This window comes from Balaenoptera borealis, assembly GCF_965194805.1.
Source record: "Balaenoptera borealis genome assembly, chromosome: 4".
Lineage (NCBI taxonomy): Eukaryota > Metazoa > Chordata > Mammalia > Artiodactyla > Balaenopteridae > Balaenoptera > Balaenoptera borealis.
This window is the reverse complement of record NC_138861.1, coordinates 489021-505855: the sequence shown is the minus strand read 5'-3', so window position 1 is coordinate 505855 and position 16835 is coordinate 489021.

Below are 16835 nucleotides of genomic sequence, written 5' to 3'. Positions count from 1 at the left end.
TTTGAGGCTCATATTTCTGTAAACTCTTGTGGTTATGAAATTAAAATTCAAATTTCTCCTGTTAATCTGGGTCATATCAATTTAATTATCAGCCAGAAGGATCTGGAAGAGTAGAGGAAAATTTTTTTCTCCCCAAACCATTCAAAGGTCCTGGAGAAGATGAAGAAATATATATATTTGATCCTTTGTATAGTTCAAAGTGATTATATTTTTAAACTGTAAGCTAAATGTTTCAATAATTCACACACATTTTATAACTAAAAGTGAAATGAAAATAGGGAATACGGTTTATGCAAAAAAAGTTTTGGCTTTCACCAGCCTAGAAAGCATTGTTTATTTTATCATCAGTGGAAAGAAAAGCCCGGCGGCAGTTTCCAGCTCTTAGCGTCCTCTGGCCGCACGTGTCCACTACACGGATTATCACAGTGCCAGATAGGAACATTAGGTTACCAGCTCAGCGGCCACCCTAAGGATCACACCCTCCTCCCTGTCAATATAAACCAGTATTAAAGCAACTATTAAACAAGTATTAAAACAAGCTCTGAGGACAGCGACTTTCTGAAATGAAGTCTGTGCTAAAGGAGAGAAACTGCTCTCAGAAAAGTTGCCATCCAAAATACTAACTTCTCCTGGGAATGAGTTATAGAAACCTTCCCTTAGTTGGAAAAAAAAAAGGTACCTAACAAATTAGATTGTCAAGGCAACTGACGCTTATGCATACTTATAGGTTGCACAAATGCTAGGCTGAGAATAAAAGCTTATAATTTTGGTACCAGCTCCCCACATGAGAGACTAAACACAGACAATTACAAATGATAAAAATATATACACAGAATCCATTTCTTTGTTTAAAGATACATGTACCCAAAGCAATGGGAAAGCTAGCAAGAGAAATAGTCTGTCCAGAAAGGCTTCCAGAAGAATGTAAGCAGTGTAGAAAGAGGGCTTCAAATTTAGAACCTGAAGGCATCTTAAAATTATTCAGTCCACACTTCTGTTTTTCAGATATGGAACTAAAGAAATGATGTAAATGAAACAAAGACACAAAATTCAAAATTTCACACCGAAACTTGGATCTCTTGAGGACTCATTCAGAGTTCTTTCCACAACGACAAACATTCTATTCTGTAAGCACTTATTAAGGGACTAAAACATGGGTGGCAGCTGGTGACCGGAGCACCTAAAGATGAATCTTCACCCAAAAGACGTACACTATAGGAAGAGGATGCCATATGAAGAGCCTTTCTAACACAGTATAAAGTGGTGTGTGCCAGAAAGGAAGAGTAACCTAAGTTCTACCACATTAAACACAGCCTTTGAGAACTGGCAAATACTCAGCCAGTTTATAAACATGGTCCACGACCTGATAGTTTTGTTGTTGTTGATGATGATGACGTTTGAAGATATAAAAAGTCAGTGTTCTTTGGTTCTGGCTACTTTTGACTACAAATTATTCAGCCTTATTGTTTCCTTTATCTTTCATAAATTATTTGTTTCCCTTTTACCTTGCTTATTACCCTGTAATACATTAATACAACCTGGCTTGCGATTGGCATCTGCAGTGAGGAGTGGGGCAGTCTTGAGGGACCAGTGCCAGAGGGTTGCTCGGTGGTGCAGGAAAACCCGCCCCACTGGGTGCAGAACTTCAGATACTACTACCTAAATCCAAGCACAGGGCAGTACATTGTTTCCAACTGAAAATTAGTTGTCAGTAATACGATACACTCTAGATTTACTTAGTGGATTACAAACATTAAATGAGACTTGAAAGGAGAATATATTCAACTACATATTCCCTTTGAAATGAATCCGCCTAGCTTACATTTTGCATATAAGCTTTACTATAGTTTGGCTTTTACATTGTTCCTAGAATTCTCTCCTGAAAAGTAAGCTGGAAAGGAGGCTAGAAGTTAACTTGTTATCCACAATGAAGGAGGTGAAATGTGGACCAAGAAGTTTAGGGATTATTTGGAAAATGTCATTTATGTTAAATTTTTCCTTTGTTATCTTAAAGAAATAATGGAGAGGAGAAAACGCTATAGTTTCATTAAAATGTAAATTTCTATCACAATAAATCCCAGAAGTAATTTTATGGAAATTTCACAAAATATAAGAGAAAATCATTTCTTCATTTCTTTCTCTTCTTGTTATCAACACGTTCCTTACTTTTTTTCTTCCCAGTCATCACAAATTATCCCCATCAGTTTTCATAAAAGCTCAGGCCTCTGGAAAATTCTGGGAGCTGTTTATTTTAAAGGATTTTCTTAAAATATGTTTCTTCCACATGTGAGGATGATAGATAAAAACGTTCTTTGTTTAAATTAGTCGAAGACAACTTACTATGTGCTCTGTTATGTACTAAAATCCAGCTAAACCAATAAACAGAATATAGTATATCTGTACAGTGAATACGCTGTATCAATAAAAAGGAATGAAGTACTGATGCATGCTATAGCATGAGTAAAACTTGAAAATATTATGCTAAGTGAAAGAAGTCAGTCACAAAGGGCAACATGTTCTATGATTTCAGTTACATGAAATATTTAGACCAGGCAAATCAACAGAGATAGGAAGTAGTTTAGTCGTTGCTTGGCCTCAGGCCCGGGGCAAGGATATGGGGGCCTGGGCAATGACAGCTAATGTGCATGGGATGTTTTAGGTGAGTGTTGGAAATGTTCTAAAATTAGACTGTGGTGTTGGATGAACAACTATGTGAATTTACCAAAAAGCACTGAATTGTAAACTTTAAATAAGTGGATTTTATGGTACATGAAATGTTTATCAATAAAACTATAAAATGCAAAACAACACCGACATACACATAGATATATTAATTTGTATGGTTCTGTGAAATTTAAAATAATGTAAAATAATCATTAAGGTGATACAGGCACCTGATTATGAAATTAAACTACTCAGAATGCACCAAAAAACAATATCCTTATACATAAATTCTTTACACTGGTTGGTATATAACACTAGACTGAATCTCTAAAACTGAACTTGTTACATTGAAGAGTATGTAGATTTTAGTATGATTTTGTCAGATTGCTCCCAAAGTTGTACCCTTACCAACGAAAGAGTCCTAATTTCACCACACTCCCACCAATGGGCATTATATATCTTTTATTCTCATCTGTTTTTATCAAATCTGATGTCACATTTTTTAGTATTTATCATACATGCACTTAAAAAAAAATCCTGACAGCCTTCTACCTTCTTATGTCATTTTAAAAACTATGTAATTCCCTTGACTTCATTGGTTCTGGTTCTACAAAATATAAATTCATTATACTAGCCACGTAAGCCTTTTATCTTATCAATGTTTTTTTCATATTTCTCTCACAAATGTGTTACTTATAAGACTCAAAAGTTACTTTTCTATTCTGTGCTTTGTCATAATTTACATAACTATCCAAATAAGGAATCTGATGTTTCAGGTTTCCAATTTTAATATATTATTTTGTATTCTGACAAAACAATTTAAGTTAAATTATAGTTCCTTACTTGCACATAAGTTTAAAAAACCAGATTGATTTTTTCATGAATACATATTTTACCTAATATAGCCCATTGATGGTAAAGTTGCAAATTTATGTTTTAAATGTCTTTCATTTATCCCTCTTCTCTTTCTCTTACATATTGTCCTTTCCATGCACACACACATACAACACACATACGTACACATGCATGCACACACGTACATACAATTTACAGTAGGTCAAGAATGCAAAATGAGCATTATTGCAGGTATAACTTTCCTTGTTTGTAATTATTTCCTTAGGACAGATTTCCGTAAGTGGTATTACTATGTCAAGTATTTCTTTTTTATTGTTCTTGATATTATAATGTTGATTTCCAAACAGTGGTTATATCAACTAGTTACCATTAATTTTAGAAAATATAACTGTCATTGGTTATATAATAACTAGCATTGGTTTTTTATTCTGTATATCTGGTTAATTTAATTGGTGAAAGTGCTCTCACATTTATGTTTTAATTTGTATGTCTTTTTTGACTAGCATCATGGTACCAGCAAACAATGTTTCTTTACTAGTTCTATGTATCCTTGAGGAATATATAAACATGATTATCTATTCATGCTTTAAATTTGCATATTTTGAGTATAAAATATATAAATCTTATACTTTCCCATTTTTATATTTTAAGTATATTAACTCTTCATCATATGACTTTTTTTATCATTCTTTGGTTTTCTTTTTGTTGCTTTAGGATATGTTTGATTATGAGATTTGTGACACACAAAATTTTTCAGTTTTGAAGGAGTCACATCTGTCCTTTTCTTTTGTGATTACCACTGTCATTTTTAAGCTTAGACAGATATCACCTCCTCAAGACTTGGCAATTAATTAGCTTTAGTATCGTCTAGATTTTCCTGGTGTGCTGTTTGCATGCAAAATCTAGTTTAGGAAACAAATTACAAAAGCAACTGATTAATGATAAAACTCTTTCCAAATGACACAATCTGTTCCTATTGAAATTATTTTAGAAAGCTATTTAAAATAAATAGCTTAGCAATTTGTATGGGAGCAAAAAGGTGGACACTTTGATCCTTTTATTCAGTGAATCTTAAATTGTAGGTCAAAGTGGCAACAGATGCAAACACGCGTAGAGAGATTTTCCATAAATGTTGCACTTTAATATAAACCACTTTGCTTTTTATAGATTTTTAAATTGAAGTGTAGTTAACTTACAATTTTGTGTTAGTTTCTGGTATACAGCGCAGTGATTTATATATATATATATCCATACACACATTGTCTTTTTCATATTCTTTTCCGTCATAGGTTATTACAAGATATTGTGTATAGTTCCCTGTGCTATACAGTAATTCCTTGTTGGTTACCTATTTTATATATAATAGTGTGTATTTATATTAATCCCAAACTCTTAATTTATGTACTTTAAAAGAATAGAAAACTTTTCACTCTTTTATTTATTTTAATAACTTTTTCTGATTTAAAAGTAATACATACTGTATTAGTTTCCTTAACAAATTGCCACAAATTTAGCTGCCTGTAACAGCACATTACAGTTATTGGGGTCAGAAGTCAGAAATAAATACTTCTGGACCTACAGTCAAGGTGATGGCTGGGTTGGCACCTCCTGGAGACCCTAGGAAGACTCCGTTCTTTGCCTCTTCCAGGTCCAGAGGTTGCCACCCTCCAATCTCTGCTCCTGTTCTCACATCACCTTCCTTGACCAACTCTCCTGTTCCCTCTTATAAGAACCACTGTGATTCTATCACCCACCCAGATAATTCATGATAATCTAATTTAGATTACCCTAGATCACAACTGCAAAGACCTTTTGCCATATAAGGTAACATTCACAGGCTCTGGGGATTAGGACATGGAAATCTTTAGACCATTATTTAATCCACCACATGTCCTTATAAAATAGAAAAGCTTTAGAGAGCATGAAGTTGTTACAATTAAATCCACAAAGACAAAAAGTTATATTGTATTTCTGGAATGATTGATCATCCTAGTAAAAAGAAAACGTAGAGAAAACAAAGAAGCGGAAAAACAAGCTAAAAATATCATATTCTTTATTTTCTCATTCTTTCCTAAGTTTACACACAAATGGCTTTTTATTGTGCCTCTGTATTTGCACCCTCTTCATTCCATCATTCAATAACAGCTGCCACTGAAGCTACCCTCTAAAGCATTGGAATGGATGGAAACTCCACCCAATTTTCCCAGAAGATCCAAAAAAGAAAAATGTAATGACATATATTTAAATATTGCTCACTGATATTTCACAATAACATAGATTTGCTCAATTCACTTAGTAAGAATATGTAAGGAGGAGGACAGTAGACAACAATGCAGAGGATTGTTCTCGGCTGCATTTGCCTTTGCAAATTCATCAGAATCACTGCTTGATCTGACCCCTTGTAATAATACCCTTGGGATTCGTAAAATTGTAATTCAGTTCTAAATTAGCTTGCATGTCATGGAGGAGTTTATTCTCCATCAATCTTTATCTCCACCCTACTCACCTACCACCTACAACACTTTTCAGATGTCCTTCTGTGCAAGGGGTTTCTTCTCGCTTTGCCATTTTAATGGTTCCAGCCATATTGTTCACTGTAAATTCCTCAGATGCATGTTTTCTATTTCCTTTTGTATCTCCAGTGCTTACTAAGTATTTCTAACAGAGTGAAATGAAAGGTCTACCTATCCTAGAGTTTCACATTTTGTTCTTGATTCCAATGTAACCAGTTATTGCCTGAGCAGCAGAGTAAAGTGATAGCATAGTAAAACTAAAATCCGTTTAACAAAGACTTCCTACCAAGCGCAAAGCACTGTGCTACCTGCTATGACGAAAACAGAATCTATATGACCCTGGTCCCAGTTTATAAGAGTTAACAGCTTCACTGAGGATCGTGGCTGCATTAGGGCTCCTAAGTGTTCTCCGCTGAGAAACCTCTCCAGGCGCGAGGGCTTGTGTTGTTTCCCTGCAGACCCCTTACCACCGCTGGGAGCTGGCACAGGTGTTCTCCTTGCTCCTTGCTGCGGCTCAGATCATCCGTCCTCCCTTCTCTGGGTTGACCCTCATCCTTCACTGAGGCCGTCATCTGTGAAAACCCGGTCTCAAGCCTGCGTATCTCAGACACGTGCGCCTGATTTCCGATCTTGTCCGACTTCTTGGCTGTCCACCTGCGCACAGGTACCTCTTCCCCGCCCCTGGGCTCTCCGTTCCTGCACTTCTCTCCTCGGAAGCTCTCATCCTCCGCATGTCTCAACCACCCCGGCCGGGTCACCTCTAATAAAGCAGCCCTCCTGTGACCTCACTTCCCTTCACCCGACTCTTGGACCACCAGCTCCTTTCCTTCCGCACATCTCAGTTCTCTAACTCCAAAGCCCACCGAAACGTCTAATCCTGTGATGCGACCGCTTTTCACGCCCTTTCATCTTCTTCATTTCCTTTTGCTCCTGAGTCAGCTTAAATTCCACTGTCATTACAGTCACTCCCATGAAATCATCCTCAGCTCTCTCGCTTTCTCCCACTGGGCACCTTACAACAGCAGCTAATCCAGCTCTGCGCGCAGCTCACACCTACAGCAGAGCTCGCGAGCGAGGCTGACGGCAAACACGCAGCCCGGCTGCCCGCGGTCCCCCCCGCCGCGCCCGCGAGGACCCTCCCTGCCCCCTTCCTCGGACTTCTCACACCTCCGCGCTCATCACTCCCGGCCGAGAACCTTCTTCCTCTGTAGCTGAGAAAGCCCAGGCTGTCAGAAAAGAAAGGCCAGATTCCCCTTTTCTATCTCCAACTCACCAGCGTCTGTCCCATGAACTCAGCTTTACGGAACTACTGGTGTTTTTATCTAAAGCTCATTCCTCCACGTGCGCACTAGAGCTTACTCGCCAGCCATCTTCCCTCTGTTCCTGTTTCACCAAATTTTCTCCCGTCACTGGATGATCTCCAACAGCACGCAAGCATGCAGTTGTTTCTCTCGTTAGAAAAAGTAAAATCTTCTTTTGACCCCGCTTTTTGCACCAACCACCGCTCCTTTTTCTAGTTCCTCCTTTGGTGCCAGAACTTCTCAAAAGGTCATTTATATTTGATGTCTCCAGTTTTCCTCCTGAGTTTTTCTTTTAAACTGAAAAAAACAATAGTTTTAGTTTTTTAAACAATTTGAAGTCATTCGTGTAAAGTTCAAAAGCATGTAGGACTAAATGTTGAAAAAATAATTGTAACATTGACAGCAATTTCTGATTACTAAGCTGATTATATTGTGGTCTCTATAAAGATATTCAATAGATAAAAAATTATGAGTAGTATTTCTTTGTGATATCTCAAATGAAAATGACAAGTTTGAGAGGGACTGACGTTCTCCTGCATTAAATGATAATTGTATACATTTTATTTTTTATTTTGGACTTGTACTGGTCTAAACGTGGTCCGGTTTCTCAACATCTGTTGGATAGAAATCTATACCTTAGGGACATGCTTTCATTAATGTAGTAGTAAAGATTAACAATTAATTACGTAGAAAACTTTGATTATTGTAATGAAGTTTAAATTTTTTTCCACTTTAAACTGGTTCTAGACTTGTCCTGAAAATAAGCAAATGATTTTCCTGGGATAAATTTCAAAACCAGTTTCTAGCCTCAGGATGTATGCTTTTAATTCAAAATGTTAAAAGCTCTATTTGTGGGAGCATTTTCCCCAATGTTTGATTTCATTTCAAGGTAAAAGAGACGTGAAACCTGAAGCCACATTCTGGGAAATTCTGGCCTTTCCAGCCATCCTCACAGTTGCCAAACTTGAATGTTTAGAATAAAGTAAATGCTCCCAGCGCCAACGTCAGGGAAATGTTTGCACAGTTCTCCTCTGGCGCGTATCAATGTGAGTGCCGCTCTTATTTAATCTTTGTAAAGCATCAGATTAAAAAATTAGTTTAGAACAGGGAGCATTTCTAAATAGTAAGATTATAAATCACCTAGTTTCCAGTCATAATACCTATCTCAGTTTACTTCCCTTAACTCTAAATCTGGAACTGATGACTTCACGGAAAGATAAATTTCTAAAGAGCATTTGTGTAAGCAAGGTATTAAATGCTAGATACGAGGTCTCAAAATAGTGCTCTCCTTTGTCCTTATATTTACCAAACAAAGGATTTGCCGGTAAGAGGAATATGTCATTTTTATTATTTCTATATTAAAATATTTAATTATATTGCTTTGAATTATTTAGTGTTTAATAAACTGTAGCTCTGTTCTTGGGTGGCCAGTTCACTGTGGAAGAAGAAAGTAATTATAGTAACATATTTGAATAGACCATCTGTCTTTGAAAGTTTGCCTTTGCTTGTAGGAGGTGCATCCAAAAGCTGCTTAGAGCTCTGACAGAAGATTGTCAGTAAGAATGGAGAGAGACAGCAGAGGAGAGTGATGACAGTCACGTTTCTAAAGCTAATAAGTCAGTTATTTGAAGGCAAATGGATGTCGGTGAAAAAAGGAGGGGATTCGGGATGACAGGATAGTGTCTAGCTTGGGTGCCTGGATAGATAGCAAGGCAATAAATAGATAACAAAGAAGTGGAAACTGGTTTGGGGGAAAAACAATGAACTCACCTTTCATTTGAAATGCCTAAAAAAATACAAACCATCATTAAAATATTTTAAGAAAGAGATAAAAATGTAAATTCTGGAGTCATAAGAATATAGTCAGTAGGTGAAGCCCTGGGGTCATGCCTATAGGAAATGCAGGGAATCTGGCCAAGGAGAGAATCCTGGTCCATGAGAACCTCCCCCGAGCTCACAGCAACCTGACCCGGCAGCTGACCACACACCGTTAAGCACTTCACCCAGAATTAGCCTTCTCTTGGCACCTTAACCTTCTTAATTATTGCTTACAATTTCAGTCTTCAATATATATATAATCTTACCCTGTCCTCGTGTTCCCAGCTCACCGTATTCTGTGCTACTTTTCCCAATGATACTTATCATGTTCTAGGGGCCATATACTTTATTGTTGTTTATGTCTGCTATTTATCAAGTAAATGCATTAGGATATCTTTCCCGTACAAGGGCAGGAGTTTTAATGTTCCTTCGTTGATATGTTGCTGGAGTTAGAGGAGTGCTGAGCACGGACCAGGTGCTCAGAAAGTCTTTTAAGTTAGTGAGTAAATGGATGCTTCCTCTGTGGTCATTTCCAGCAGTGGCTGTTCCCTCCCTCCCAGGGGCCACTGCTCCTCCTCCTCTTCCACACCACTCTCTCTCCCTCTACTATAACATCACCATATTTCCCTGTTGCCATCATCTGTCTCCTACGCCCCTGCGGGCATCCACGTCGCCCTCCCCCCATAAGTCTGTCCTACTGTGTTTTAGCTCCTGGCTCACTGGCAGCGTCTTTGACCCTACTCATCCCAATTCTTGGCGATTTCAATATCCACGTATATGATGGTTGGAACCCTTTAAAGAACCTTTTCAGTTCTTGGCCTTTACTTGTCCTCCACCCCACCCCAGCCAATAATTTCCGTGGTCAGACCCTTAAATTTTTTTTTTTTAAACATCTTTATTGAAGTATAATTGCTTCACAATGGTGTGTTAGTTTCTGCTTTATAACAAAGTGAATCAGCTACACATACACACACGTTCCCATATCTCCTCCCTCCCGCATCTCCCTCCCTCCCACCCTCCCCATCCCACCCCCCCAGGCGGTCACAAAGCACCGTGCTGATCTCCCTGTGCTATGCGGCTGCTTCCCACTAGCTATCTATTTTACATTTGGTAGTGTATATATGTCCATGACACTCTCTCATCCTGTCACATCTCACCCCTCCCCCTCCCCATATCCTCAAGTCCATTCTTTAGTAGGTCTGTGTCTTTATTCCCATCTTGCCACTAGGTTCTTCATGACCTTTTTTTTTTTTTTCCTTAGATTCCGTATATATGTGTTAGCATACTGTATTTGTTTTTCTCTTTCTGACTTACTTCACTCTGTATGACAGACTCTAACTCCATCCACCTCATTACAAATACCTCCATTTCATTTCTTTTTATGGCTGAGTAATATTCCATTGTATATATGTGCCACATCTTCTTTATCCATTCATCCGATGATGGACACCTAGGTTGCTTCCATGTCCTGGCTATTGTAAATAGAGCTGCAATGAACATTTTGGTACATGACTCTTTTTGAATTATGGTTTTCTCAGGGTATATGCCCAGTAGTGGGATTGCTGGGTCGTATGGTAGTTCTATTTTTAGTTTTTTAAGGAACCTCCATACTGTTCTCCATAGTGGCTGTATCAATTTACATTCCCACCAACAGTGCAAGAGTGTTCCCTTTTCTCCACACCCTCTCCAGCATTTATTGTTTGTAGATTTTTTGATGATGGCCATTCTAACCAGTGTGAGATGATACCTCATTGTAGTTTTGATTTGCATTTCTCTAATGATTAATGATGTTGAGCATTCTTTCATGTGTCTGTTGGCCATCTGTATATCTTCTTTGGAGAAATGTCTATTTAGGTCTTCTGCCCATTTTTGGTTTGGGTTGTTTGTTTTTTTGTTATTGAGCTGCATGAGCTGCTTTTAAATCTTGGAGATTAATCCTTTGTCAGTTGCTTCATTTGCAAATATTTTATCCCATTCTGAGGGTTGTCTTTTGGTCTTGTTTATGGTTTTCTTTGCTGTGCAAAAGCTTTTAAGTTTCATTAGGTCCCATTTGTTTATTTGTGTTCTTATTTCCATTTCTCTAGGAGCTGGGTCAAAAAGGATCTTGCTGTGATTTATGTCATAGAGTGTTCTGCCTATGTTTTCCTCTAAGAGTTTGATAGTGTCTGGCCTTACACTTAGGTGTTTAATCCATTTTGAGTTTATTTTTGTGTATGGTGTCAGGGAGTGTTCTAATTTCATACTTTTACATGTACCTGTCCAATTTTCCCAGCATCACTTATTGAAGAGGCTGTCTTTTCTCCACTGTATATGCTTGCCTCCTTTATCAAAGATAAGGTGACCATATGTGCATGGGTTTATCTCTGGGCTTTCTATCCTGTTCCATTGATCTATATTTCTGTTTTTGTGCCAGTACCAAACTGTCTTGATTACTGTAGCTTTGTAATATACTCTGAAGTCAGGGAGCCTGATTCCTCCAGCTCCATTTTTCATTCTCAAGATTGCTTTGACTATTCGGGGTCTTTTTTGTCTCCATACAAATTGTGAAATTTTTTGTTCTAGTTCTGTGAAAAATGCCAGTGGTAGTTTGATAGGGATTGCATTGAATCTGTAGATTGCTTTGGGTAGTAGAGTCATTTTCACAATGTTGATTCTTCCAATCCAAGAACATGGTATATCTCTCCATCTATTTGTATCATCTTTAATTTCTTTCATCAGTGTCCTATAATTTTCTGCATACAGATCTTTTGTCTCCTTAGGTAGGTTTATTCCTAGGTATTTTATTCTTTTTGTTGCAATGGTAAACGGGAGTGTTTTCTTAATTTCACTTTCAGATTTTTCATCATTAGTATATAGGAATGCAAGAGATTTCTGTGCATTAATTTTGTATCCTGCTACTTTACCAAATTCATTGATTAGCTCTGGTAGTTTTCTGGTGGCAGTTTTAGGATTCTCTATGTATAGTAGCATGTCATCTGCAAACAGTGACAGCTTTACTTCTTCTTTTCCGATTTGGATTCCTTTTATTTCTTTTTCTTCTCTGATTGCTGTGGCTAACACTTCCAAAACTATGTTGAATAATAGTGGTGAGAGTGGACAACCTTGTCTTGTTCCTGATCTTAGTGGAAATGGTTTCAGTTTTTCACCATTGAGGACAATGTTGGCTGTGGGTTTGTCATATATGGCCTTTATTATGTTGAGGAAAGTTCCCTCTATGCCTACTTTCTGCAGGGCTTTTATCATAAATGGGTGTTGAATTTTGTCAACAGCTTTCTCTGCATCTATTGAGATGATCATATGGTTTTTCTCCTTCAATTTGTTAATATGATGTATCACGTTGATTGATTTGCATGTATTGAAGAATCCTTGCATTCCTGGAATAAACCCCACTTGATCATGGTGTATAATCCTTTTAATGTGCTGTTGGATTCTGTTTGCTAGTATTTTGTTGAGGATTTTTGCATCTATGTTCATCAGTGATATTGGCCTGTAGTTTTCTTTCTTTGTGACATCTTTGTCTGGTTTTGGTATCAGGGTGATGGTGGCCTCGTAGAATGAGTTGGGGAGTGTTCCTCCCTCTGCAATATTTTGGAAGAGTTTGAGAAGGATAGGTGTTAGCTCTTCTCTAAATGTTTGAAGAATCCGCCTGTGAAGCCATCTGGTCCTGGGCTTTTGTTTGTTGGCAGATTTTTAATCACAGTTTCAATTTCAGTGCTTGTGATTGATCTGTTCATATTTTCTATTTCTTCCTGGTTCAGTCTCGGTAGGTTGTGCATTTCTACGAATCTGTCCATTTCTTCCAGGTTGTCCATTTTATTGGCATAGAGTTGCTTGTAGTAATCTCTCATGATCGTTTGTATTTCTGCAGTGTCAGTGGTTACTTCTCCTTTTTCATTCCTAATTCTATTGATTTGAGTCTTCTCCCTTTTTCTCTTGATGAGTCTGGCTAATCATTTATCAATTTTGTTTATCTTCTCGAAGAACCAGCTTTTAGTTTCATTGATTTTTGCTATTGTTTCCTTCATTTCTTTTTCATTTATTTCTGATCTGATCTTTATGATTTCTTTCCTTCTGCTAGCTTTGGGGTTTTTTTGCTCTTCTTTCTCTAATTGCTTTAGGTGCAAGGTTAGGTTGTTTATTCGAGATGTTTCCTGTTTCTTGATGTAGGCTTGTATTGCTATAAACTTCTGTCTTAGCACTGCTTTTGCTGCATCCCATAGGTTTTGGGTCGTCGTGTCTCCGTTGTCATTTGTTTCTAGGTATTTTTTGATTTCCCCTTTGATTTCTTCAGTGATCACTTCGTTATTAAGTAGTGTATTGTGTAGCCTCCATGTGTTTGTATTTTTTACAGATCTTTTCCTGTAATTGATATCTAGTCTCATAGCGTTGTGGTCGGAAAAGATACTTGATACGATTTCAATTTTCTTAAATTTACCAAGGCTTGATTTGTGACCCAATATATGATCTATCCTGGACAATGTGCCATGAGCACTTGAGAAAAATGTGTATTCTGTTGGTTTGGGGTGGAATGTCCTATAAATATCAATTAAGTCCATCTTGTTTAATGTATCATTTAAAGCTTGTGTTTCCTTATTTATTTTCATTTTGGATGATCTGTCCATTGGTGAAAGTGGGGTGTTAAAGTCCCCTACTATGATTGTGTTGCTGTCGATTTCCCCTTTTATGGCTGTTAGTATTTGCCTTATGTACTGAGGTGCTCCTATGTTGGGTGCATAAATATTTACAATTGTTATATCTTCTTCTTGGATCGATCCCTTGATCATTATATAGTGTCCTTCTTTGTCTCTTGTAATAGTCTTTATTTTAAAGTCTATTTTGTCTGATATGAGAATTGCTACTCCAGCTTTCTTTTGATTTCCATTTGCATGGAATATCTTTTTCCATCCCCTCACTTTCAGTCTGTATGTGTCTCTAGGTCTGAAGTGGGTCTCTTGTAGACAGCATATATATGGGTCTTGCTTTTGTATCCATTCAGCCAATCTGTGTCTTTTGGTGGGAGCATTTAATCCATTTACATTTAAGGTAATTATCGATATGTATGTTCCTATTCCCATTTTCTTAAATATTTTTTGTTTGTTATTGTAGGTGTTTTCCTTCTTTTGTGTTTCTTGCCTAGAGAAGTTCTTTTAGCATTTGTGGTAAAGCTGGTTTGGTGGTGCTGAACTCCCTCAGCTTTTGCTTGTCTGTAAAGGTTTTAATTTATCCATCAAATCTGAATGAGATCCTTGCTGGGTAGAGTAACCTTGGTTGTAGGTTTTTCTCCTTCATGACTTTAAGTATATCCTGCCACTCCCTTCTGGCTTGCAGAGTTTCTGCTGAAAGGTCAGCTGTTAACCTTATGGGGATTCCCTTGTGTGTTATTTGTTGTTTTTCCCTTGCTGCTTTTAATATGTTTTCTTTATATTTAACTTTTGATAATTTGATTAACATGTGTCTTGACGTGTTTCTCCTTGGATTTATCCTGTACGGGACTCTCTGTGCTTCCAGGACTTGATTAACTATTTCCTTTCCCATATTAGGGAACTTTTCAACTATAATCTCTTCAAATATTTTCTCAGTCCCTTTCTTTTTCTCTTCTTCTGGGACCCCTATAATTCGAATGTTGGTGCATTTAATGTTGTCCCAGAGGTCTCTGAGACTGTCCTCAGTTCTTTTCATTCTTTTTTCTTTATTCTGCTCTGCAGTAGTTATTTCCACTATTTTATCTTCCAGGTCACTTATCCATTCTTCTGCCTCAGTTATTCTGCTATTGATCCCATCTAGAGTATTTTTAATTTCATTTATTGTGTTATTCATCGTTGCTTGGTTCCTCTTTAGTTCTTCTACGTCCTTGTTAAATGTTTCTTGCATTTTGTCTATTCTATTTCCAAGATTTTGGATCATCTTTACTATCATTATTTTGAATTCTTTTTCAGGTAGACTGCCTATTTCCTCTTCATTTGTTAGGTCTGGTGTGTTTTGACCCTGCTCCTTCACCTGCTGTGTGTTTTTTTTGTCTTCTCATTTTGTTTATCTTACTGTGTTTGGGGTCTCCTTTTCACAGGCTGCAGGTTCGTAGTTCCCGTTGTTTTTGGTATCTGTCCCCAGTGGCTAAGGTTGGTTCAGTGGGTTGTGTAGGCTTCCTGGTGGAGGGGACTAGTGCCTATGTTCTGGTGGATGAGGCTGGATCTTGTCTTTCTGGTGGGCACGTCCACATCTGGTGGTGTGTTTTGGGGTGTCTGTGGCCTTATTATGATTTTAGGCAGCCTCTCTGCTAATGGATGGGGCTGTGTTCCTGTCTTGCTAGTTGTTTGGCATAGGGTGTCCAGCACTGTAGCTTGCTGGTCATTGAGTGAAGCTGGGTCTTGATGTTGAGATGGAGATCTCTGAGAGATTTTTGCCGTTTGGTATTACGTGGAGCTGGGAGGTCTCTTGTGGACCAGTGTCCTGAAGTTGGCTCTCCCACCTCAGAGGCACAGCCCTGATGCCTGGCTGGAGCACCAAGAGCCTTTCGTTCACATGGCTCAGAATAAAAGGGAGAAAAAAATGGAAAGAAAGAAAGAAAGAGGATAAAATGAAATAAAATAAAGCTATTATAATAAAAAATAAGAAAAAATATTATTGAGTATAAATATATTCAGAAAAAAGTATTTTTTAATTTTTAAAAATAGATTTATTAATTTTTTATAGTAAAAAATAAGAAAAACATTATTAAGAAAAAGATTTATTAAGAAAAAAAATTTTTAATTTAAAAAAATATGAAAAAACTTATTAAAAAAATTTTAATTTCTAAAAATAGAAAATAAGGAAAAATTATTAAGAAAATATTTATTAGGAAAAAAATTTTTTTTGAGTAAAAAAAAAAAAAAAAAAACCACGGACAGACCTAACCTTAGGACTAATGGTGAAAGCAAAGCTATACACACAAAATCTCACCCAGAAGCATACACATATACACTCACAAAAAAAGGAAAAGGGGAAAAATTAATATATCCTGCTCCCAAAGTCCACCTCCTGAATTTGGGATGATTCGTTGTCTGTTCAGGTATTCCACAGATGCAGGCACATCCAGTTGTTTGTGGAGCTTTAATCCGCTGCTCCTGAGGCTGCTGGGAGAGATTTCCCTTTCTCTTCTTTGTTCGCACAGCTCCCGGGGTTCAGCTTTGGATGTGGCCCCGCCTCTGCGTGTAGGTCGCCTGAGGGCGTCTGTTCCCCGCCCAGACAGGACGGGGTTAAAGGAGCAGCTGCTTCGGGGGCTCTGGCTCACTCAGGCGGGGGGAGGGAGCGGTACGGAGGAGGCGGGGCGAGCCTGCGGCGTCAGAGGCGTCGTGACGTTGCAGCAGCCCGAGGCGCGCCGTGCGTTCTCCCGGGGATGTTGTCCCCGGATCACAGGAGCCTGGCCGTGGCGGGCTGCACAGGCTCCCGGGAGGGGCGGTGTGGAGAGTGACCTATGCTCGCACACAGGCTTCTTGGAGGCGGCAGCAGCAGCCTTAGCGTCTCACGCCCGTCTCTGGGGTCCACGCTGACAGCCGCGGCTCGCGCCCGTCTCTGGAGCTCGTTTAAGCGGCTCTCTGAATCCCTCTCCTCGCACACCGGGAGACAAAGAGGTAAGAAAAAGTCTCTTGCCTCTTCGGCAGCTGCAGACTTTTCCCGGACTCCCTCCCGGCTCGCCGTGGCGCACTAG